We start from the raw sequence: 22,690 nt of genomic DNA, 5'->3' as shown, positions 1-22,690 counted from the left end.
AAACCCTATTTAAGAGACATTTACAAACTATCTACTATGTGCCAGACACTGTTACAGGCAACAAAACAAGAAGGGCAAGGCAGAATTTGATTGCAATTTACATGAAAGCAGTTGCACTGATGATACTATGTCAGAAATAGTGAGTTGTCAACTTTGTTATCAACTAAAACTGAAGAATGAAGAAAACTATATACTACATGTGTTTCAAAGTAAACTGCCTATACATGTTACATTTTTTTGTCTGAAATGATTAGGCTGAAAAATCACTGAAATTATCAACGTGCTTGTGGTGAATCAAGCCTACCCATACATATACACACATATTTGTTTTGATTGGGAATATAATTATGCTCTATTCAGTAAAATTAAAGGATTTTTTTTGTTTAGATAACTTTGTCCAGGTAGTCGCAAAGCAAAAAGTTTTTTTTTTTTTTGCCAACAAATGATTTTTAAATTGGCAATGTAAAATGTTATGTTGAGATTTGGCTAGAACTGAGGTGCAATAATTGTCAATGGCAAATAAACCATATTTTACTCTTGCCAGTGAAAATTGCTTTACCCACCATATGTGTATTCTAAGGAAGATAATTCAAGTTAATTTTGTATTCACTTTAATAATCACTAGAAACTCACTTTGCATTCCAAGAAGCAATCTTTCAAAATGATCTGATTCAAAGCAAACAATTCTCAAGCCACAAAGGTAGGACATACTGGTAGATACCTTCAATAAAAATAATGCAGCATTGGTATTCTTATAGCAAAAGCATTTTGGATTGATAACAGTTTGTTAAGACTTCAAATTCTCAGGTCGGACTGGTAGCCAACTAACCAAATTGATTGTAACTCTGGCATATTGGCTGCTTTTTTATTTCTGTACTTGTTTTCTCAACAAGTAAATGAGTTTACTAAAGCTTAAGAGTGTTAAATAGATTAGATCATCACATCCAAAAACGTATGCTGAACAGTGCATAGTAGGCTTCAAATGTTTACTACCTGTCACAAATTTTTATATCTTCCCCTTTTTTAGAATTTGTAATGCTCTTAAAGGAATCCCAGATGATCAAGATGGATTAATTGATATAATAATCAATTGTTCTAAAAATCACTATTAAAAATGAGCGTATCAGTGTATAAAATGTGTGGTAGCTCTGTTTAGCCGCTGTCCTGTTGCTCACCAAATGTTAAAGGTGGAAGTCTTTCCTCAAGATTTGTAGTAACTGGAATCATGAAAATTTGGAATTTGCATTTTAAATTAACATTGAAATTATTCTAAATTCTTTTTCATAAATAGTTTTATTTCTTTTGAAGGGTAGTGGAGATCTTACAAGAAAGTGAATCTGGGCTGTAGAATGGCTTGCAGATGAACTTGAAAGAAGACTGTACCCTTGCAACCCTCAATACACTTATAGAAATTGGTCTTATCCAGTGCAAAGCAATAAAATATCATCATGTGGTTATTTATTAGGGAGGTCACATAGTGCTAGGATGACACTTGAAAAGGCTTGTGAATTCTGTCCAGAGGAAGTAAAAAAAAAAAAGCCACCAATGGACAGCAAATCGAAATGGAAGAAAATAAAGTAATTTTTTATAGGGCATGTTAATGTGTAAAGAATATGTGTGGCAGTTTGTTGGTTTTAGTGTTTTGTGATGATTGATTTTTTTAAGAAATCAACAGAGCCTAACCTCCTCTGTTCTCATTATTTTGAAGTACTTTCTGCAAAACTATCTAAAAACATATTTAGGATACTCTAAATGTTTTCCTCTAATTGCAGTTTATTTTATCACAGTAAATGAAAAAACATTAAATAAACATGGCAGCATTTAGGATTTAAAAAAAATATCTCACTGGTAGATTGAAAATAAATTTAAGTTGCTTTTATAATCAACCTTTTAATCTCTTTTAAATATTTAAAATTAGGATCCACAAGACCAAGATGCCCCAGATGAGCATCAGTCCCCTGCACCAGAAGATGCCCATTACATACTAAGTCATCTGGATCTCACTATCAGCAGGTAAATAGGAGTTGGAGTATTTTTGTTTTTAATTTTTATCACCCAAACCAATTCTTTGTGCTTTACTTAAACAGCATTTATTTTTCTTAACTGTTTTGTAACTTACTAGTTGTGATGTAACATAATAAGGGATTATCTAGAATAGCTTGCCAGGTTGATAAGGAGGTATTGGATTGAAATAGCATGTTTCTATCTGCCCGCACGGTATTCTCTCTGCCAACTACACAGGCCTTAATTAATAAAATTGTGTGATGTTTTACATTAACATAAAATTGATAGCTATCAAATAAATGTTAAGAAAGGGATGTCTTGATTGGTTTGGCTGCAGTATTGAATTTCATAAATTTTTTTTAAATTAAGTTTTTGATTTTTCAATAGATGGTTCACTGAGAAACACAGATGATCAAATGTTCATTTAAAAATAACAATTTTGGGGACAAGTTTTATGAGGATGGTTCTGAGTTTAAACCACAAACATGACTAATTCAAATCTTTCAAGACTGTAGTTCTTAAATTTAGAATGCCTCAGAATCACCTACAGGCATTTGTTAGAAATAGAGGTTGCTTCGTCCCACCTTCAATATTTTTCACTCAGTCAGAGTGAGTGTATTTGCAACACTTTTCATTTCTAACAAGTTTCCCACTGATGTTGATAGTGTTAATCAAGGACCACACTTGGAGGAACCAATGCTCTTAGCAGAGGCATTGGTGAAAAACAGTGTCAAAACACTTCCTTGATGAGGGGAAAATCATATTATATCATAGCCTCACAGATTTACGTGTAGCTTTTTCTCAAAACACTGTTTATCATAGCAGTACTTGTAGCAATTCAGGAATTGACTTCTAAGTTATTTCTTAATTACTGCATTTTTTAAAGATAAATTCCTAGAAATAGGAGACATATCTGCTTTTAGACAACCTTCAGCTCATGCATTTTAATTGATTGTGATATGTGAGATGTTTAACCTACAGGTCTCTTTCACCCTCAGAGTAATCATGTGCATGGACAGCCATATACAGGGCCTGCAGCACAAACCTTGAACAACTACTAGCAAACTGGTCAACAAGCACAAGAAAATTATGAAGGCAATGAAAAAGTATCCTTATCTCAAGTGAAGGATCAGTGAAACACCCGTATTTAACTGGTTCCTTTAACCACACACTCAGGCTTTACAGTCCAACTTTTTCTGTGTCTGGCTTCTATTTACAGTCCAAACTTTTACTGTGTCTGGCTTGTATTTAAAACTAGAAAAATTGTTTACCACAGAGGGTATATTCACTGTTTCATTTTCAGAAATTTGCTATGAATATATAAGCCAATTTAAGGGAAAGTGTACAGTCTTTTGTAATAAATAGCTGGTACTAATATGTAAATGGCAAAGGGGTATATGGTATATTAATATTTGTTAATTCTTAGGCAAGAAAAAGTTTTGGATTAGGAGTCAACTACAAAAAATAATTTTTCTTACGTCTGCTGCATTCTGCAACCAGTATATCTTCTTCAAAGCAATTGGATCAAAAGAGCTCATCCATATCAATCATGCCAGTAGTATCTTGTTGATTTTTAGTTATTGCAGCTTTGCTAAGGCTGAGAAGTAGCCCTTGAATTAATATGGATAATACTGGAAAAACTGGTATATAACATTGTTTCTGGGTATTTTTCATTGTCCCATTATTCTGTTACTACTTCAATAATTCAAATATGGGTAGTTATGCTAATGGTAACATTTAGCATGTCACACTGTGAGTTTGTGTAGCCACTGAGGACAAAATTACCTGAATGACAGAAATTTACTCCCAAAAGATCTTTTCACCAAGAGTTTTTATGTCTTATGGAAGAAAAAATACAATAAGGGGAGATATGTGACAAACAAGCAGTTTTTAGTTATAGATATTCTTTATTTTCAATGTTTGACAGTACATTCTTTTGATGGGATTAAAAAACATGGAAGTTTTAAAAATTGGAATTTTAAGATATTAAAATAAATATGCAAAACTTTGCTCTGTCAGAATGTATGGAACATAATAGGAAACTGTATTTGATGTGTTTTATTTCTGATAGTGATTATTAGGTGAAGGTTCTAAAATTTTGTCTCCACAGGAGACCAGTGAAGTGGATGTCATCAGAATTCCACAGTGTTTTGAAGCAACATTGCACCAAGATGTCTGGCTGATTTTCTAGTCAGTCACAATTTACTTGAGGCAAGAAATATCCCAGATCCTTTTCCATTCCAAAACTCGATTGTTGTGGAGTTTGAAATATAAACTTCTCAAGTGTAATTCTGAAGTACTGTTTTAGAATAAACATTTGCCTCAGAATTCCAAGAAACTCAAGTTAATGCTCTATTTTAAAAAGAATTGGTAACTCGTGAATGTGTGTAATATTTTGGAACCAGTTTATAAAACAAATATCCCTGCAAAAAAAGATACATCCCATTCTGTACTATTTAATATTTTTCTGTTTTGTTTTATAGAAATTATTTTGCTTAATTCACAAATAGAATTTGGCTTGAGAATAATTTTGTCCTGTGCTTGGCTTTGGTTCTGGTTATTCTTTTGTTCTTAAGGACTACACATTAAAATTAATTATTTGCAAAATATGCATTGGAATAACAATGAGTTCAGTATTTCAAATACATTGTGCTGTTATGCTAAAAACGGATTCATCCTTTGCCCACGTGTATAAGGATTAAGAGGAAAGAAAACTAAGCACTGATACTTCAAAAATTTCCCACATTAAACAGAATCATACTTTTGGCACATTTTTACAGGCAGTTCTTGTTATTTACATTAGTTATATTCTATAAAGTCATTGTGCACACTGAGTTAGCAAACATTGAACCAGTGCTCATAGGGGAAATACAGGGTTAGATCCTATAAACCTCTGATCATATTTTCATCAGCCTATTGATATATTAACTGGTCTTATATTCATATATGCATGAAGACACCTTACTTCATATCCGTTGTTAATCCACATTGAACTCAAGTCTACCAGGCTTATGACTCATCCTTAGTCAATGCTTATCTAAAATGTAATTTCTCCATAAGGCATGACAGAGCCTTCCTATGCTTCAGAATATTAGGCAGCACTTAGTGTTTTGCTTGGGGACCATTAATAGCAAAAGCCCAACAAGAAGCAGGAAGAAAAGGAGTAGAAGTGGCACTCACCAAGAAAAATACATATATATGAAGGTCATTTTCACCTCCCTTAGCTTTGTCTGGGGACATTCATACCAGGCTACTAAAATTTTTGACTGTTTTGTGCACTTCAGTGAATGGCAACACAGTATTGAGTGTGAGGTTAAAAGTGAATTTTACTAACCAGACATATTAGTAAATACAGAATCTACAAATGTTAACTATATTTCTGTGAATTTGATGGTATTTTAATGGACAAGGAGGTTTGGCGGTTTTTTGACATAAAGCGTTTGGAACTGAAAAAGTAGAAATACAAATATAAATGGAAGGTATTATTTCCACTATATATAATCACTACTGTACATAACCAATCTCTTATTTTAGGGTTTCTTTGGTACTACAGAAATATAAAGCCAGAGAGATTCTTTTTTTATACATGTGATTAAAAAAGTATTTTATTGGGATATAATATGTCAAAAGCTGTATTTACTTAATGGTGTACAAGACAGTGACTTTCGGAACAAGTATACACCTGTGAAAACATCACCATCAAGGACATAGATTATATCCATCACCGCCCACAGTAACCTCCCACTGTTTTTCCTTGGTATCATTAATCTACAGTTACATGAGGAACATTATGGTTACTAGACTCCCCCCATCACCAAGTCCCCACAAATCCCATTACAGTCAGTGTCCTTCACCGTAGTAAGATGCTGTAGACTCACTACTTGTCTTCTCTGTGTTTCAACAGCCCTCCCCGTGCCCTGACCATCACATTATACATGCTATTCGTAAGGCCCCCTTTCTTTCCCTCCACTCCCCCTTACCCCTCCCTTCCCACCCATCCTCCCTAGTCCCTTTCCCTTTGGTAACTGTTAGTTCATTCCTGGGTTCTGTGATTCTGCTGTTGTTTTGTTCCTTCAGTTTTTGCTTTGTTCTTATACTCCACATATGAGTGAAATCATTTGGTACTTGTCTTTCTCCGCCTGGCTTAGTTCACTGAGCTTATACCCTCTAGCTCCATCCATGTTGTTGCAAATGGTAGGATTCGTTTCCTTCTTATGGCTGAATAATATTCCATTGTGTATATGTACCACCTCTTCTTTATCCATTCATCTACTTATGGACACTTAGGTTGCTTCCATTTCTTGGCTATTGTAAATAGTGCACAGATAAGACAAGTAGTGATTCTATAGCATCTTACTATGCTGATGGACAGTGTCTTAATAGGGTATGTGGGTGGGCGGACTTGGTGATGGGGAGAGTCTAGTCAGCGTAATGTTCCTCATGTAATTTTAGATTAATCATGCCAAAATAAAAGAAAGTAAAAAAGTTTCTGTTTTTTACTGGCTTACTTGTCAATCGAAATTTAATTTCTCAGTCTTCTCCCTTAGTTACTTATATACAAAAATTAGAACTGCACAAATAATATTTCTTCATGGTTAATTTTTAAAAGTGAATCATAACAATATCTAAACCTAATATTGGTTAAAAAAACACAGAGCAGGAGGCACTTCAATTTGAATTTCAGTGATTAGGGAACATAACTACATATTCAAATAACTAAATTAGAATATCAGAATATGTTTTTCCCCAGTATTTATTAGTATTTTTCCTCTTTCTGCTCACCCATGAGTTACTTTTACTTTATTTGGAAGTTCTATGAATTTCAAATTGAATTTTAAGTACCTGTAATGACCCAGGTTTCCCCCAAGACGACCCCAAGGTTTGATAATTCACTTGAAAGAGTCGTGTTAACTCAATAAGAGCTATGAAATTGGTTCTTGTTTGTAACCTACTTACATAAAAGGCTACAGATTAGAATAAAATCAGCCAGCTGAAAAGACACATGAGGCAGAGTTGTGGGAGTTAAAATTAGGTCAAAGCTCCTAGTTTCCCTCCCTCCATGAAGTTATGGATAATGCTAAGTAGTTCCACTAGCAATGATGTGTAACAGTATGCATAGAGTATTAACAGGAAAGTGCACATAAACTTTAATGCTGAGTTTTTATTGGATCAATCTTTTAGATATGAATCTTGATACTGCAATGTAGGCTCCTCAATAAATCTCACTGTGGTAAGTATCAGCTGAAACCCCAAAACAACAGGAAAACAAAGACAGGTTTTATCAGGGAAGACATTCTGAGGCTTAGAGGCTTACCACTGTGCAGGAGGTAGACCCTTTTCTACACAGCCCACCCTCCAGCTGTTCTACATAAAAACTATTTATATTTTGCTGAGCATCTACATTTAGTCTTGCTTTTGTATAGCATATACAGCAATACATTATCAATATAGATATCCCTAACATTTGAAGGAACCAGTATGGGTGGACGTAGATTTTAAAAAATAAATGCTTCCTTTAAATCCTATTACATAGGTTTTCACATTTCTGTACTAATTTGATTACTAATTTTTCCTTTGACCTGCTAAGTATATCTTCAGATGAACTTTTGTAAAACTATTTAGTATAGATGACTAGTTAACACCATTTCTTCCTCAGCCAGTCATTTTCTGTAATATTAACATGCTAAAGGGACTTCAAATCAGTTTCCCAATACATCTCATCAATTCTAGTACTATATACATAAAGTAGTTAAATCTTATCAACTATGCTGGTATCACATTAAGTAAATATACAATTCAGTTTAATTATAGAACTTATCAGTAAGGATTGCAAAGGCATTACTTGCTATGGCTATGTGACAGAATCAGTGCTTGCTCTTATATCCCATATCATTATGGATAGGCATTATTACAGTTCACTGTGATTTCAGTTTTCTCTGGATATCACTTTCCCAAACCTAGCCCAAAAGTCTAAAAGGGTAGAAGAAATTTTCCCATACCCTACAGCATCATGCTAATCCACTTAAACTTTACTGGTCCTATGTTTTGATTCTTCTGTAAGAACATAAAAATAAATGATTTAACAGTGCTTTCTCAGTAAATGCAGGATATCGTTCAGAATGTCCTTAGCTTGCGTTCTTGCTCTCATGTAGAGTCATTATGAGCAGGAAACTGTCGGGAGCCACAGGCCATAGAAACAATGGTCTCGCCCTTTTCGCCTAGGTCTCTATTTTCTCAAGCCTGCCGTGTTTACGAAAGATCAGTTGACCCAGCTTGCGATTAGACCGATTAGACCGCTGGGATAGAGATTAAGCAGCTGCCGTGATAACATCTCCTCCTTAGTAAAACATTCTGTCTTTCCTCAGTAATCCCCCACCCATGATCTTTTCCAGAGAACATTCTTCAGTTAGGTATCCTAGCAACCTAGATAATCCTTGCCACTTCAGCTGGGGCTGTTTCCCCCTCCTAGCTCCTATATAATCTACCTTGTAAGAATAAACTTTGAGACCTTGATCAGACTTTCGACTTGGTCTCCTTCTTTGTGTCTGGTTTGTCCCTCATCCAGGTTAACTTCCCCTCGAGCCCTTGTTGAACTCCCTGCCAGCCGGGGCAGGAAACAACTAGAAAAACCAACAATTTACAGCTTTATTTTAATGTCAGTTTATAGTGATTTGATAAGAACACAGCCATAGGAGCTCTACTAGTAACCTCATTATTAACCTCTGGTAAGTAATATGACTCCTATATATTTTGTTTTCATCATGTGTAAAATGAACAAATGTGTGAGAGTTAAGAAGTAGTATATTCTAAGAGCCTACACAGTACTTAAGATGAATTCCTACATCTTTTCATTATCGAAATTTTTACTACAAAATTAGCTTGAAGACACAGACACTTCTGTTTTATTTCTACAGAAGCCGCAAACAATAAATTTCATCCCTTGTATTGTTTTCCATCATTATGACAATCATTTTATTTACTCCTGCAAGATCATAACCACGGGGGAATACAGTGCCAAATAGCTAACATTTCCTTTTCCCTAAGGGTCTTAATACTACTACTGTTTTTAGAGAAAGTTTGAAATACCCTGTTAGTCTCCCCTAATTTTTTTCATACCTGAATATTTAATTGATTGCATTTAGCCTTTCAAATAATCACTAGCCATCCTGGAAGCAGCTTCTAGGATGCCAATAGCTAGGTCTTCCATGTGTCTTTTCTGGTAACTTTCCCATCCATCAGTGGTTATTTGTGAAAGGAAATAATTTGTTAACCAGTGAGTTTAAATAGAGGCAAGCCCCTTAGTTAATGTGAACCATTGAACATTAATCAGAAATGAAAGCATAGTTAGGGAAGACTCAGGTATTGACAACACTTAAGGAATTTTTTAATCCTGTATATTACTATCACTAATCCAGATTAAAAGAATAGGTAAGAGCCTTTGAGCATTTCTGAAATGTCAATTTGCTGTAAACACTTTACGTATATTACCTCAGTTCTCAAAGCAGCCTTATTTTGGGGGTGGGTGCTTAATTATTCCAAGTTGTAGGTAAGAGTTAGACTTGAAGAGAATAAAGGTCTCAGTAATATGTGATACAGCAGTGATTTGAATTCATTGCATAGTAAGTTCATTGCATAGTACAAATTTCACCATCCTACGATAATAACAAATCTCAGAGGTAAGTTTTGTATCATGGTTTTTCTCACCCAGGGTGGACTTACTCTTTTCAGTCAAAATAATTATAATCTGTATGTGGAAAATTTGGTCCATAAACATTTATTTTTCTAGTTTCATTTTTTAAAGTGCCCAAAAATGAAGAGCAAATTCACTCTTGGTTCTCATAAGCACCAACAAGAAAATCCTGTTATGTGCAAGCAGGTATGTTAAGCACCAACTCTTTAATAGCTAATACTTTATATAGAGACCATCTAGCTCAACTGATTTCCAACACTGACTGCAGATCAGAATTCTGAGTTTAAAAAATAAATAACAAAGTCCCATCCTGAAACAAACTAAACCTCAAGTTACTTAGGGCTGAGTTTGGGTGCAGTTTGCTTTCAAAGCTCTAAATGTAAAAAATTTTCAGATGCCAGGGCCTATTCTTAAAATATGAGAAAATGTGATTGCCAGATTATCTGTCAACTCAATTTTTTTAAGCTCCCAAGGCATGTTTGAGAACCATGATCTAAAGCTCGTACTTCATAAATAGTGTTTTATTATACCACATTATCCTCAGAGTTTCTGAAACAGGAATATGGGAGTAGTTTACTTGGGAGTTTCTGGCTTTGAAGTTTTAGGTTGTTGGCCAGGGATGCAGTCATGTAAACCCTTCACTGAGTTGGAGGAGCCACTTCTTGGAGGTTCAATCACATGGATGTCAAGTTGATGTTCAACATTTGTTGACAGAAGATCTTGCTTGCAACCCACATGGAGCTGTCCTAAGGTTTTTCTAAGTGTCCTCAAAACATAGTAACTTCCTTGAAAGAGCAATCCTTGTAAGTCACACCTTGCTACTTTGGCCATATTCTATTTGGTAGAAAAATGTTTTCATGTAAAACCTGACTGGGCCACAGTGTACTGAGATATTTGGTCAACTATCTGGTATTTCTAGGTAAGATCAACATTTGAATGGTAAAATGAGTAAAGCAGATTTTTCTGTCTAGGATAGATAACGTTTTCCAATCAACTGAAGACCTGAATAGAGCACAAAGGATAATATGGAATTCCTCCTACCTGTTTGAGCTAGGACACTAGTCCTTTTGGCTTTTGGAATCACAGTGAAAATCAGGTCTTCCTGGGTCTCAAGATCAAGGCTGCTGGCTTTCATACTGGGAATTGAGCCACTGGGTCTACACCTTGCTGTATGCAGATAATAGGGCTTGTCAAACTCCATAATTTTGGGAAAAGTAATTCCTTATAGTAATTCTCTTTGCATAAACACATATATACATTCATGTATATTGTTTCTGTTTCTCTGAAGAACTCTAAATAAAAGGAAATCATAAGTCCAGCCTACATTAAAGGTAACAATTGCAAATTTTTTCAACTATCTTACACATCATGCTAACAGGTAAGCTTTTTATCTCCATAATTTTTAAAAATTGCAACAGCAATCAGACCACATGCCTTTTAATCAGAATTAAAAGGCATCCATATTGGTATGGAAGAAGTTTAACTGTCACTGTTTGCAGATGACATGATGTTGTACATAAAAAACCCTAAAGAATCCACTCCATAATTACTAAATGTAATACCTGAATTCAAAGTTTAAGGATACAAAAGTAATATACAGAAATCTGTTGCATTCCTATACACTAGTGATGAACAGGCATAAAGAGAAATCAGGAAAACAATTCCATTCACAACTGTATCAAAAAGAAAAAATACCTAGGAATAAACCTATCCATGGAAGAGAAGACCTTGTGGGTAAAATTGTAATATTTCCAGAATGTCTCACCTGGCTTTGGTGCATTCGAATACCCTCAGGGCTGGAGAGAAATTCATCTCCTTGTCAGTGGGTAATTACCTGGGCAACCATGAGTGTATGAACCTGAGAGGTTAGGGGAAAGAGTTTGCTTGGTTGCTTCTTCCAGAGCAAGGGAAAGAGATGGTGCTGGACTGTAGTTTGTAAGCAATAAACAGATTTTAAACTTTATTTATCCCTTTGATCTCAGTTTTTAGAGATACTTTGCCCTGGGATTTCCTCCCCGTGGACTTACAGACATACACAATGAAAACTACAAGACACCCCTGAGAGAAATGAAAGAAGATACCAATAAATGGAAGCACATGCTGTGTTCAAGGATAGAATTAAAATAGTCAAAATGGCCATCCGGCCTATAACAATCTGCAGATTAAATGCCATCCCTACCAAAATAGCAAAAGCATTCCACAATGAGCTAGAGCAAATAGTTCTAAAGTTCATATGGAATACAAAAGACCCCGAATACCCAAAGCAATCCTGAGAAGGAAGAATAAAGCTGGGGGAATTATGCTCCCCAACTTCCAGCTCTATTACAAAGCCATGGTAACCAAGAGAATTTGGTCCTGGCATAAGAACAGACACATAGACCAATGGAACAGGCTAGAAAGTCCAGATACAAAACCAAGCAAATATGGTCAATTAATATACGATAAAGGAACCATGGATATACAAAGAAGAAATGGCTGCCTCTTCAACAGCTAGTGTTGACAAAAGTGGGCAGCTACATGAAAGAGAATGAAACTGGATTATTGTCTAACCCTATACACAAAACAAAACTCAAAATGGATCAAATACCTGAATATAAGACATGAAACCATAAAACTCTTAGAAGAAAACATATGCAAACATCTCTTAAATATAAACAACTTTTTCCTGAAAGCATTTCCTCAGGCAAGGAAAACAAAAGCAAAAATGAACAATTGGGACTACATCAAGCTAAAAACCTTCTGTACAGTAATGGACACTGTCCATAGAACAAAAAGACATCCTACCGTATGAGAGAATATATTTGTAAAAGATATCTGACAATGGGTTAATATCCAAAATATTGAAGAACTCACACACCTCAAACACCCAATAGAGCAAATAACTCTATTAAAAAATAGGCATAGGACATGAACAGACACTTCTCCAAAGAAGACATTCAGATGGTCAAAAGGCACATGAAAAGGTGCTCCACGTCACTAATCATCAGGGAAATACAAATTAAAACCACAAGGAGATATCACCTCACACCAGTTAAGATGGCCAACACAGAGAAGATTAGGTGGGGTAGGAGGAGGGTCCATGCTTAATAAACTGAGGATTTACTGGACTGAACAATGTCAGATGGATTTCTTTGTTGCAGAGCTTTGCAGAACCTTTAATATGTTCATTCAGTCTTCAAAGATCATTACAATGTGCATTACTTATATGGCCAAGGAAGGCTTGCTTTAATGAGTATCTCGCACTTTTGGAAATGTCCCTCTAGACGAACAATCACTTCCATAACTATTGTTATGATTATAAGGGAAGTCAAACTACTACTCTTTATCGAAATGTCATCTTTAAAGACGTAAGAACAAGGATCTGCATCTTCCCATCTTTCCTCCCTTAATTTGGATTTGTAGTTCCATTCCAAGTAATACATTATTAGTGATCATAAAAGATTGCACGTAGGGCACTTTCCACTTCACAGTGAACTTCCCCCCTTCCTCTTTCTGCTCTCAACACATCCTACTCATTAAAGAACTAGAAAGATCTATATTCTCATCTCCATATTAAAAGGATGCAAAAAAAATGAATCCCATAGAAACTGAGCTTCAAAGTCACACTCAGTCAGTGACTGAGCTGGTCACTGGAGACCAAGCTTCCCAACTCTGGACTATACCCATGGCAAAGCCTGTCCCTCTTCTGTCATCACTGGTCCTTCCCTCCCTATCAGGTGCTGCATTTATCTCACTGTGCATCTGAAGGTGGGTGGTAATGCTGTGGACTCCTTTCTGGCTCGATTTGGGCCTTTTCTTTCATCTGCTAATTGAATCATGCACTTCTCTTATAGGAGAGCAGAATCTTCAAAAGGGGCGGAAAAAGACTAGGAACAACAAATGCTGATGAGGATGTGGAGAAAGGGAACCCTCCTAGAGTGCTGGTAGGAAGGTAAACTAGTTCAACCATTGTAGAAAGCAATATGGAGGTTCCTCAAAAATCATAAAATAGAAATACCATCTGACCCAGGAATTCCACTCCTAGAAATTTACACTAGGAATGGAGGATCTCAGATTCAAAAAGATATGCACCCGTATGTTTATTGCAGCACTATTTACAGTAGTCAAGATAGGGAAGCAAACTAAGTGTCCATCAGTAGATGAATGGATAAAGAAGAGGTGGTACATATACACAATGGAATATTATTCAGCTATAGGAAACAAACAAATCCTACCATTTGCAACAACATGGATGGAGCTAGAAGGTATAATGCTCAGTGAAATAAGTCAGACAGAGAAAGACAAGTGCCAAATGATTTCCCTCAATTGTGGAGTAGAGCAATGAAGCAAAACTGAAGGAACAAAATACCAGGATACTTGTAGACTCCAAGAAGGGACTAGTAGTTACCAAAGGGTAGGGGTGTGGAAGGGTTGGTGGGGAAGGAGAGAGAAGCTGATTGTGTTGTATCATGATTGGTGCACATGGTGTCTGTGTGGAGTCACAGGGAAGACAGTGTAGCTCAAGAAGACAAATAGGGAGTCTGTGGCATCTTACTACATTGAGGCACAGTGACTGCAATTGGATAAGGGGGGTCGACTCAATAAGAGTGAATGTAATAACCACGTTTTTCATGTGAAAGCTTCATAAGAATGTATATCAATGATACCTTAATAAAAAATAATAATAAATAAATAAAATTAAAACAAGAAATTTACTGCTCTGGTCACCTCCCAGGAGAGCAGCTTGGTTTGAGAACATATCAATTAAAACTACCTGCCCAGCTCCACAAGTTGGGCTAAGTTATTGTCTGCTAAAGAGTACATAAAGAATCTTACTTCTTATTTTCCTGAATGGTAAAATGCAATTTTATCTTTAAGAAGGAATCCTTCTTGTATTTCACTATGGTGTTTACAGCTGGGCCTGCATGCTAAATTCGATGCGAAGGTTTCAAATTACTTGATAAGGGCTAAAGGAGAAAAAACAGCTTATAGATAGGTTAATAAGATCTGGGCCTGCATGTTTAACAGAATAAAGACATGGGCTATGGCTGACATACGTTCCTTTATCTCGGTAACATTCAAACATTGCAGGCCAAGTTACTCCTGGCTTGTTGAGCTTTAAGTGAGCAACTCATTAACTCTGAGTCTTTTTTAGTGGGCTTTCCTGGACTTTTTCCTCTTTCCACCCCACTCATATCTATTTTCCTAACACGTATAAGCAATCATCCATTTTGGCTCACCCATGTCTCTGGGAACTCAACTGCAAAAAGGGTCTCCACCAAACCTCCCAATCCAGGTATATACCCTTGCTCGCCCCACCTTGTAATCAGCTATTGATATGGAAATGTACTACTTTTCTCCACCCTTGGAAACACTACTGATATGGAGATGTACAAAGGCCAGGCAAGAGATTCTGGAAATACTGCAATTTGACCCACATTTATGTCTGTTGTTAGGGCTAATTTTCACATACATACATAAGACCTGTCAGAAACATAGCTTTGAGACAGGAATGGTGGGTGTAGTCAGAGTAGGGTGAGGGCCTCCGGGAAAAGCAGGGTGGAATATTTACAGTCAGAGCCATGTAACAATGGGCAAAGAAGTTCCTACTGAAAGTTTGTGCTAAGCACTTTGCAAATTCAAGATCACACTAATTCTCTAGGGTAAAGATACAGACATCTTCAGTGAGATCAGTGAAAGGTCAAATGGCCAGGAGCAACTTGGCCTTGAATGTTTGAGTGTTCTGCAAGGGTATCAGCATAACCCAGGACTCTGCTATCAGCCCTAGCAATCAGACTATGTCCCAGCCCACCTTTAGGACAGGGCAGGTGATGCAATCCCACATCCCTAAGTTTCTTTCATGTTCTCGAAAAATCCTCAACTGCCTATAAAACCCCCTAGACAATGCACCACTATGGACTCTCTTGTCCTCTCCTGGTGTGAGCCGAGAGCTCTGTCCTTTCACTTTATCTCTAAATAAAAGCCTGTACCTTGCTCTACTTCCTTGAGTGTTTGTGAAGCTCATTCTTCGGCTTCGTCATCAAGAACCCCTGCATCATCTTCTAAGTCTCAGACTCACATTTTGTGCTACTCTAAATGAAAAGGAAATGATGCGAATACACCTCCCTAGTGCTCCATAGCATGAACTCACCAATCTCAGAGTTCAAAAAGGTCCTTAATATTAGGAAGATTAGTTTCTCAGGAAAGCATTTTGCAAATTTGTGTAATCTGGTTTTCACGATGACTGACAAGTGCCACTGGCCACGGTTAGCAAAGGGTCAGGCATGTCCTATGTCCTGAAATGCAGTGAACAGTTAGTTCTTTACAATCTTTCACATGGGTGAAAATGCAAAAACCCTTTCTGTCAGAACTCTGCTTTTCATATAAATACAAAGTATTTTGACTAGTCTCAACATATTAGGATATTTTTAGGAATAGGAATGCCATATAATTGTAAATACATATTTCCACCATTTTGGAAAACATTAGCTCTGTTTACATAAGCAATTATGAACACATTGTATTTGTATATGTGGACATTTACATATTAAATAATTTTTATGTATATTCCTTTTATTTTGTTGTGTTAGATCATTTTGGGGAGGAAATGCATTAGGGAATTTAGTTTATATCATACCTTTTAATCATATTTATGCATTAAGTTCACAATGGTAAGTGTCCTGGTTTTTTACTTGCTGAAAAAACGTTTATGTAAGCTAGCTTTCCAGCTAGAAGTTGAAAAAGCAGTAAAGAAACTTGATCCAGTCACATTTGAGTGTTTTAAAACTGAAAAAGCAGAAATATCTTTTATGTGACAAATGTTTTGAGAATGTAATATGAATCCCAGCAGCAGGACACCCATGGAGGATGGTGCAGAACCTTGCATATTTAATTGTTTCCCTAAGAGGAATGTTAGTGCATTTCTTACACAGAAGCTGCTGCTCACTTGAATGTTCTCTTTCATTTGAGGGGCCTATGGCGCTAAATCTGAACTAAGGAACCTAAGAGAGAAGTGATTCTTCTGACAACAGTAGCTCACTTCCTTCCATTCCAAGCCTATGTGGACAAGCACAGTTCTTTCAGCAGGTGGATTATGCCCATCCAAACAGCACTAAAGCCGTTGGGCCCCAAGAGTATCATCCACAACCTCCAGGACCCAGTGGCTTTGGACAGCAGTGCAGCAGTAGAAGCTACAGAGCCTACACCACCGGAGAAAAACGAATTGCCTCCTGCCAAGAGGAAGGAGAGGAGAAGATGGGATGGCACTTTACCTAATCGTCATTCATCTTAAAGTAGTTTCATTGTCCCCTCACCAAATAACGGGTGGCCCCCAGAGCATGGGTTACATCTCGGCCGCTGCGAAAGCAGAGAGGCCTTGGGTTCCTGCCCAAGACTCCAGCATCCTAAACCATTCAGACGGGCAGCTTCCCACAGCCAGCTGGAATACCCCCTCCGATGTTCCTCAACCTGAACATCCTCTGCAGACTCTACCCACAACGTCTTTTCTTTCCCCTCCCAGAGTATTCTACTCAAGCCACTGTTGACTTCTGCACAAACTGGCCACGCACCCGACGACACCTGAGGCCACATGAATCAAACGTTATTTGGGTGTTTTTTCTGTATTTTTTTATTAAGGTATTATTGATAGACACTCTTACTTAGGTTTCACATTCACATGAAAAACAGTGTGGTTACTACATTTACCTCTATTATCAAGTCACCACCCATACCCCAGTGCAGTCACTGTCCATCAGCACAGCAAGATGCCACAGATTCACTGTGTGCCTTCTCTGTCCTACGCTGTTCTCCCGGTGATCCCCTCACACAATGCGTACTATGGGTATTTTAATAGTCTTGCATAGGAAAAACTTCCCAAAGGCAGGCGAGGGCTAGTAAAAACGTAAACATTTTGTGTGAAATCTGACTACTGGAAGGGAAAAGGAAAAGAGCGCTAGCTCAGTAAAGAAGGAAACCTACGAAAACACGGAGGAGAAGAGGAGTTAAAGGGGATTTGGCACTACGTTTAAGCTCTCGCGATAGTTCGAAGAATGACCGCTTATTCTCAGCTCCCAAGAAGTCCAAGACGTTGCCGAAGGACGGAAGAAATAAAGCTCTCGCGAGTTCTGAGAGCTTTAGGGAAACGCGATTAACCAGAAGACCCTAACGCGATTTAGTCATTTATACGTAAGAGGGGTGGTGCCGGGAGAACGTAAGAGGAATACACAGAACGGACAACGCTGGACCGAAGGTGGAAAGCTCCGGTTTCTTGGTTCGCTTCCGGCATGAGTGAGCTTGAGCGGGTCCACCAGCAGGTAAGGAGAAATGTGCCTTCTGGGTTGTTTGCGTGCTCCCCCTTCCCTGCTTAAGGTAGCCTATGGCGTAATGGAAACTAGACGCCTTGAAGGAAACTGTGGCTTGAGGTGAGTGGGAGTCTAGGCGGTGAGAAAACCCTATTAAGCTTGTGCAGAGGCGGCGGCAGTATTGCCGGCTTTCACTGTTACTAGGGACAGGCTCGACTCAGGTATCTTACCCGGCTGCCCACAGTGGCGGCTTCTGTATGTGTGCGCGTGCAGTCTCCCAGAGGTGCACGTGTGCTGCGATAACTAATTAGTAAATGGATGGAAGTACGTGAAAGGGTACGAGAGGCTTGGTTGTCATTGGTCAGCCTTGAATAAAGCTTGGAAGTGTCGTTGGTGTGCGCATGAGAGTAGTTGGCGGCCGCGGAATGTGAGAGCGTCGGGAAGGAGTGAGGCCGTCTCTTAGCGGTAATGGCGGCGGCCGCTTTGTTTAGGCTGTTTGGCTGTGCCTCGCTGTTGTCGGGTAACAAGCCTCAGGCCCACCCGATCTGGGTCGGTGGGAGCGGGGCCGCCGAATGACTGACTACAAAATAAACTATGAAACGGTTATTTAGTTTTGTCTCGCGGGCCTTCTGCCTCCTTGTAATAGCCGGGTGCTGCCGATAACGAGGCCACGTTTCGGTAGTGGAAAGTTTTGTGATGCAAGAGAGCCGGAAGAGTCACTAGAGGAGGGAACAATGGCTTCTGTGTGCCTCCCTTAACCGGTGACTGGAGGTAATGGAAGCTGGACGCAGGCTGGAAGACTCTTGGGAAGTTAGGAAGCTAGTACTGCCCTGCTCCCTCTCCTAAATCAGTGAAGTCGCGGGATGACTGTTTAGCCGTGGGCCGTGCGTATTTGGGGAGTGGTACAATGTGGTGTTCATGTTCTTCTGTTAATCGTTCAACTTTGGGGTTAATGAGACGAAAAGTACTTGGACAGTAGATCAGCTGAGTAGATAAGGTTTTTGTTACTGACTTTATTGTGCCTAAGGAGAGAAACCTTGAAATAGTCAAAGCTAAGGATTTCCCTAATTAAGTAGAATACATTTTTCGCCAAACTACTGGGAATGGGGGAAAGGATACGTAGTCTGAGTAGCCAGGAGAGCTACTCTATTTCATTTTTCTGTATTTTCTCCAGAGAAACAGTAAATGAGTCGTTTTGCACTTTCAAGGCACACCTTATGTCTTCCACATTTAGTAGAAGGAATTTATAGAGCATAACTTTTTACACAAACTGACGAACTCCTACTAAATTGTGCAAGAAGCTTAATGACACTAATTGTTCCTAAATTTTAGTTACATGTATATTTAAGGGATTTGATAGATCTCACCGCTTGCTTTTATGAGGATGTTTTCCTGCTAATGATGTGTTATGTTAAAAGCCTGCAATTTTATGAGATTTGACGTGTTTAAAAGAGCACAAAAGTTGAAAATAAATCTAGAGCAAAGGCATTCAGACTTGTAAAATTACCTGTGCAAATGGAATCTGTTTAACTCGAAAAACTGCACCCCGCGGCTCATTAGAATTAAGTAGTAAACAAATTCGTCCAGGAAAAGTTGTGATAATTAAGATTTAATGCCTTAATGTTGACCCTTGGTGTAATTTGGTAACGTTATCTTAAACTTTTACTCCAGTGTTTATAAACGTTATTGTCTTAGTAACATTTGGTGACAATGCTGTTTGCTCTTCGTGGGTTTTTTTTTTTTGGTGTATATAACTGTTCTGCTTCTAAATAGAACTTAATTAAGCTTCTTTGGTTAGTTACAGTGCAACAAAGCGGAATAACCATTTTCTATGGTGTTGAAATCTCACCAGTGTGTTGGCAGGTAGGAACTGAGATTGAAGACAGACTTTTACAAGAATGAAATGTCAGTTGTGCCACACTATAATCCCTGCAATGCGAGAAATAACTGCTTTTCAGTTGAATGATCCAGTGTTAGTAAAGTGCCACAATGCTTAACTGCCAGCTGGTGATGAGGGGTGGGTTTCTGCTTAGGGATTAACCGAATTGAATAGTTGATCAGTCTTGAGATAGGGTTATTTAAGGAGATTTCAAATTGTGCTAAACGTTTTTTGGGTAGATGTTTTTAGGCTTAAAAGAATACCAAGCAGAAAACCAGTGGCTTTGAGAAATGATTAACGATTTAGTTTGATAATTAAAGATCTTTTAGTAAGGAAAATTTTTGCAGGGAAAATTGCTTTAAAAGAAGGTGTTTGAACTATCTGTAGTGGGGTGCTGGCGTCCTGCCTCTTGCATTTGTCCTTTGTAGGGTTTATAAGTAATTTTTAGTATCTTTGGTGACAGTAACTACATTTTTCTTGGTGAGTAGTTCATAATGGGTATAAGTATTGAATCACTATGTTGTACAGTTGAAACCAGTAGTATATTGTGTATCAACTACACTTAAGATTTTTAACAGCTGCAGACAGGGCAGCTAGCCTATATATAGGGTTAAAGGGAATGTAAGTCTTGAGATTTGTATTTTGTTTGTAATGCTATCTATACTTGATTTTTACCTTAGTAGTGTAGTAATGCGTGTGTCAGCATGTGAAGTTTTAATATCTTATCTTTCAGTTTGCTGGTCTAGACCTGAAATCCTCTGATAATCAAAGTGAAGGAGGAATTACAACAAGCAGTAAGTAATTTTTTTCTCTCTAAAATCTTCATTAGCTTAATGTTCACATGTCATTGTTTTTGCTAATTTTAATTGAAGCTTTTTTCCCTTCTGTTTTCCACATGAATTACTTTGACAGGCCTGGACAGTAAGAGACTTGTGGTTCTTTTTGAGTGGTAACTTGGTTTAGAAGAAAATTAATGTAGTACCAATACATTTTTATTGTTGTTTCCTGGGCAAGCAGGAAGGAGGTGGAAGACATGTTCTATCTGTGAAATTACCTGAACTGTTACCATATTGTTCAGAACCTGTATTTGTTTATGTGTTAAAGTTACTGCCATTTATTTCCCATGAAGAATCTGAGACAAATAGAACTAGGCTGTATGGGTTGTTAGGTGGTAGTGAGAATTTAAAATGTCAGCTGTATGGTGGGGACTTGGTGCTGGGAATCTAGTAACCACCATGTTGCTCATGTAATTATATGACACCAAAATAAAACAAATAAAATGTCAGCTGTATTAAATTCTTTAAAATGTTTCTACATCTTTTTTTAGCTCTTGAAATATTTTGTTCTTTGGGGGAGCAGAGTTGGCTTGATTTCCTGTTTTGAGGACTTCATAGACATTACTGTTTGGGTAGGGAGAGGAATTGGTGGTGGTTTATCATTTGGCAGCTGATCTCACCTTGGGCTCAGGCTTGCAGGAAAGCAGTGGATACCCTTCAAAAAACTTCTTTAAGTATATGGTTAGTTCAGGTAATGTTATTTGCCATTATATGGATAATTTAATTCTAACGGTTTGGGATACTTAATTCAGTCGGAAAGTTAGAGATTAAAATTTGAGTTTTAAGGTATAAAACTGACTTTCTTCTTCTACTATGTAGATTTAAGTGTTTTTATTCCTTGGTGATAGACCAGGCTGTTCACTTACAAACAATCGAGGTAACACACACTGTTCTTATTGTCATTTTCCTTTCCCTGCTCTTTAATTTAAACTTGGACTTCATTTACCAGAATAGAAACAAAGCCTTATTTTGGGTAATTGGAGTTGATTTAGTGCATTTTTTCCCCTCAGATCTGTGTTTTTTGTTTGTCTGTTTGTTTGGTATCATTAATGTACAATTACATGAGGATCATTATGTATACTAGACTCCCCCAATCACTAAGTTCCCCCCACATACAATATTACAATCACTGTCCATCAGCATAGTAGGATGGTGCATGTTTTTTTATTTTTTTAATTTTAATTTTGTTATCATGAATCTACAGTTACATGAAGAGCATTATGTTTACTAGGCTCTCCCCTACCCCAAGTACACCCCACAAACCCCATTACAGTTACTGTCCATCAGCATGGTAAGATGTTGTAGAATCATTGCTTGTCTTCTCTGTGTTGCACAGCCCTCCCCTTTCCCACACCCAGGACATTATACATGCTAATCATAATACCCCCTATCTTCTTCCCCGCCCTTATCCCTCCCTACCCTCCTGTTCTCCCCAGTCTCTCTCCCTTTGGTAACTGTTAGTCCATTCCTGGGTTCTGTGGTTCTGCTGCTGTTTTGTTCCTTCAGTTTTTCCTTTGTTCTTATACTCCACATATGAGTGAAATCATTTGGTACTTGTCTTTCTCCTCTTGGCTTATTTCACTGAGCATCATACCCTCTAACTCCATCCATGTTGTTGCAAATTTTAGGATTTGTTTTCTCCTTATGGCTGAATAATACTCCATTGTGTATATGTACCACATCTTCTTTATCCATTCATCTACTGATGGACACTTAGGTTGCTTCCATTTCTTGGCTATTGTAAATAATGCTGCGATAAACATAGGGGTGCGTCTGTGTTTTTCAAAGTGGAGTGCTGCATTTTTAGGGTAAATTCCTAGAAGTGGAATTCCTGGGTCAAATGATAAGTCTATTTTGAGCATTTTGAGGAACCTCCATGCTGCTTTCCACAATGGTTGAACTAAGTTACATTCCCACCAGCAGTGTAGGAGAGTTCCCCTTTCTCCACAACCTCGCCAACATTTGTTGTTTGTCTTTTGGATGGTAGCCATCCTTACTGGTC

The 22,690-nt window shown here is 37.6% G+C and overlaps 1 protein-coding gene and 1 pseudogene across 1 annotated transcript in view; one reads left to right on the top strand and one right to left on the bottom strand.

Annotated features, from left to right (window-relative positions):
- The window catches only part of LOC130682143 (regulator of nonsense transcripts 3B-like), a 48,920-nt pseudogene extending 30,963 nt beyond the window's left edge, over positions 1-17,957 (bottom strand).
- LOC130682203 (cullin-4B-like) overlaps positions 1-22,690 on the top strand; it is a 474,485-nt gene that overhangs the window by 266,249 nt on the left and 185,546 nt on the right. The window lies entirely within an intron of this gene.

The sequence above is a fragment of the Manis pentadactyla genome, chromosome Y (genome assembly GCF_030020395.1).
Source record: "Manis pentadactyla isolate mManPen7 chromosome Y, mManPen7.hap1, whole genome shotgun sequence".
NCBI classification, from domain to species: Eukaryota; Metazoa; Chordata; class Mammalia; order Pholidota; family Manidae; genus Manis; species Manis pentadactyla.
Note: the sequence above shows the minus strand (reverse complement) of the source record. Positions and strands in the feature narration are given on the sequence as shown.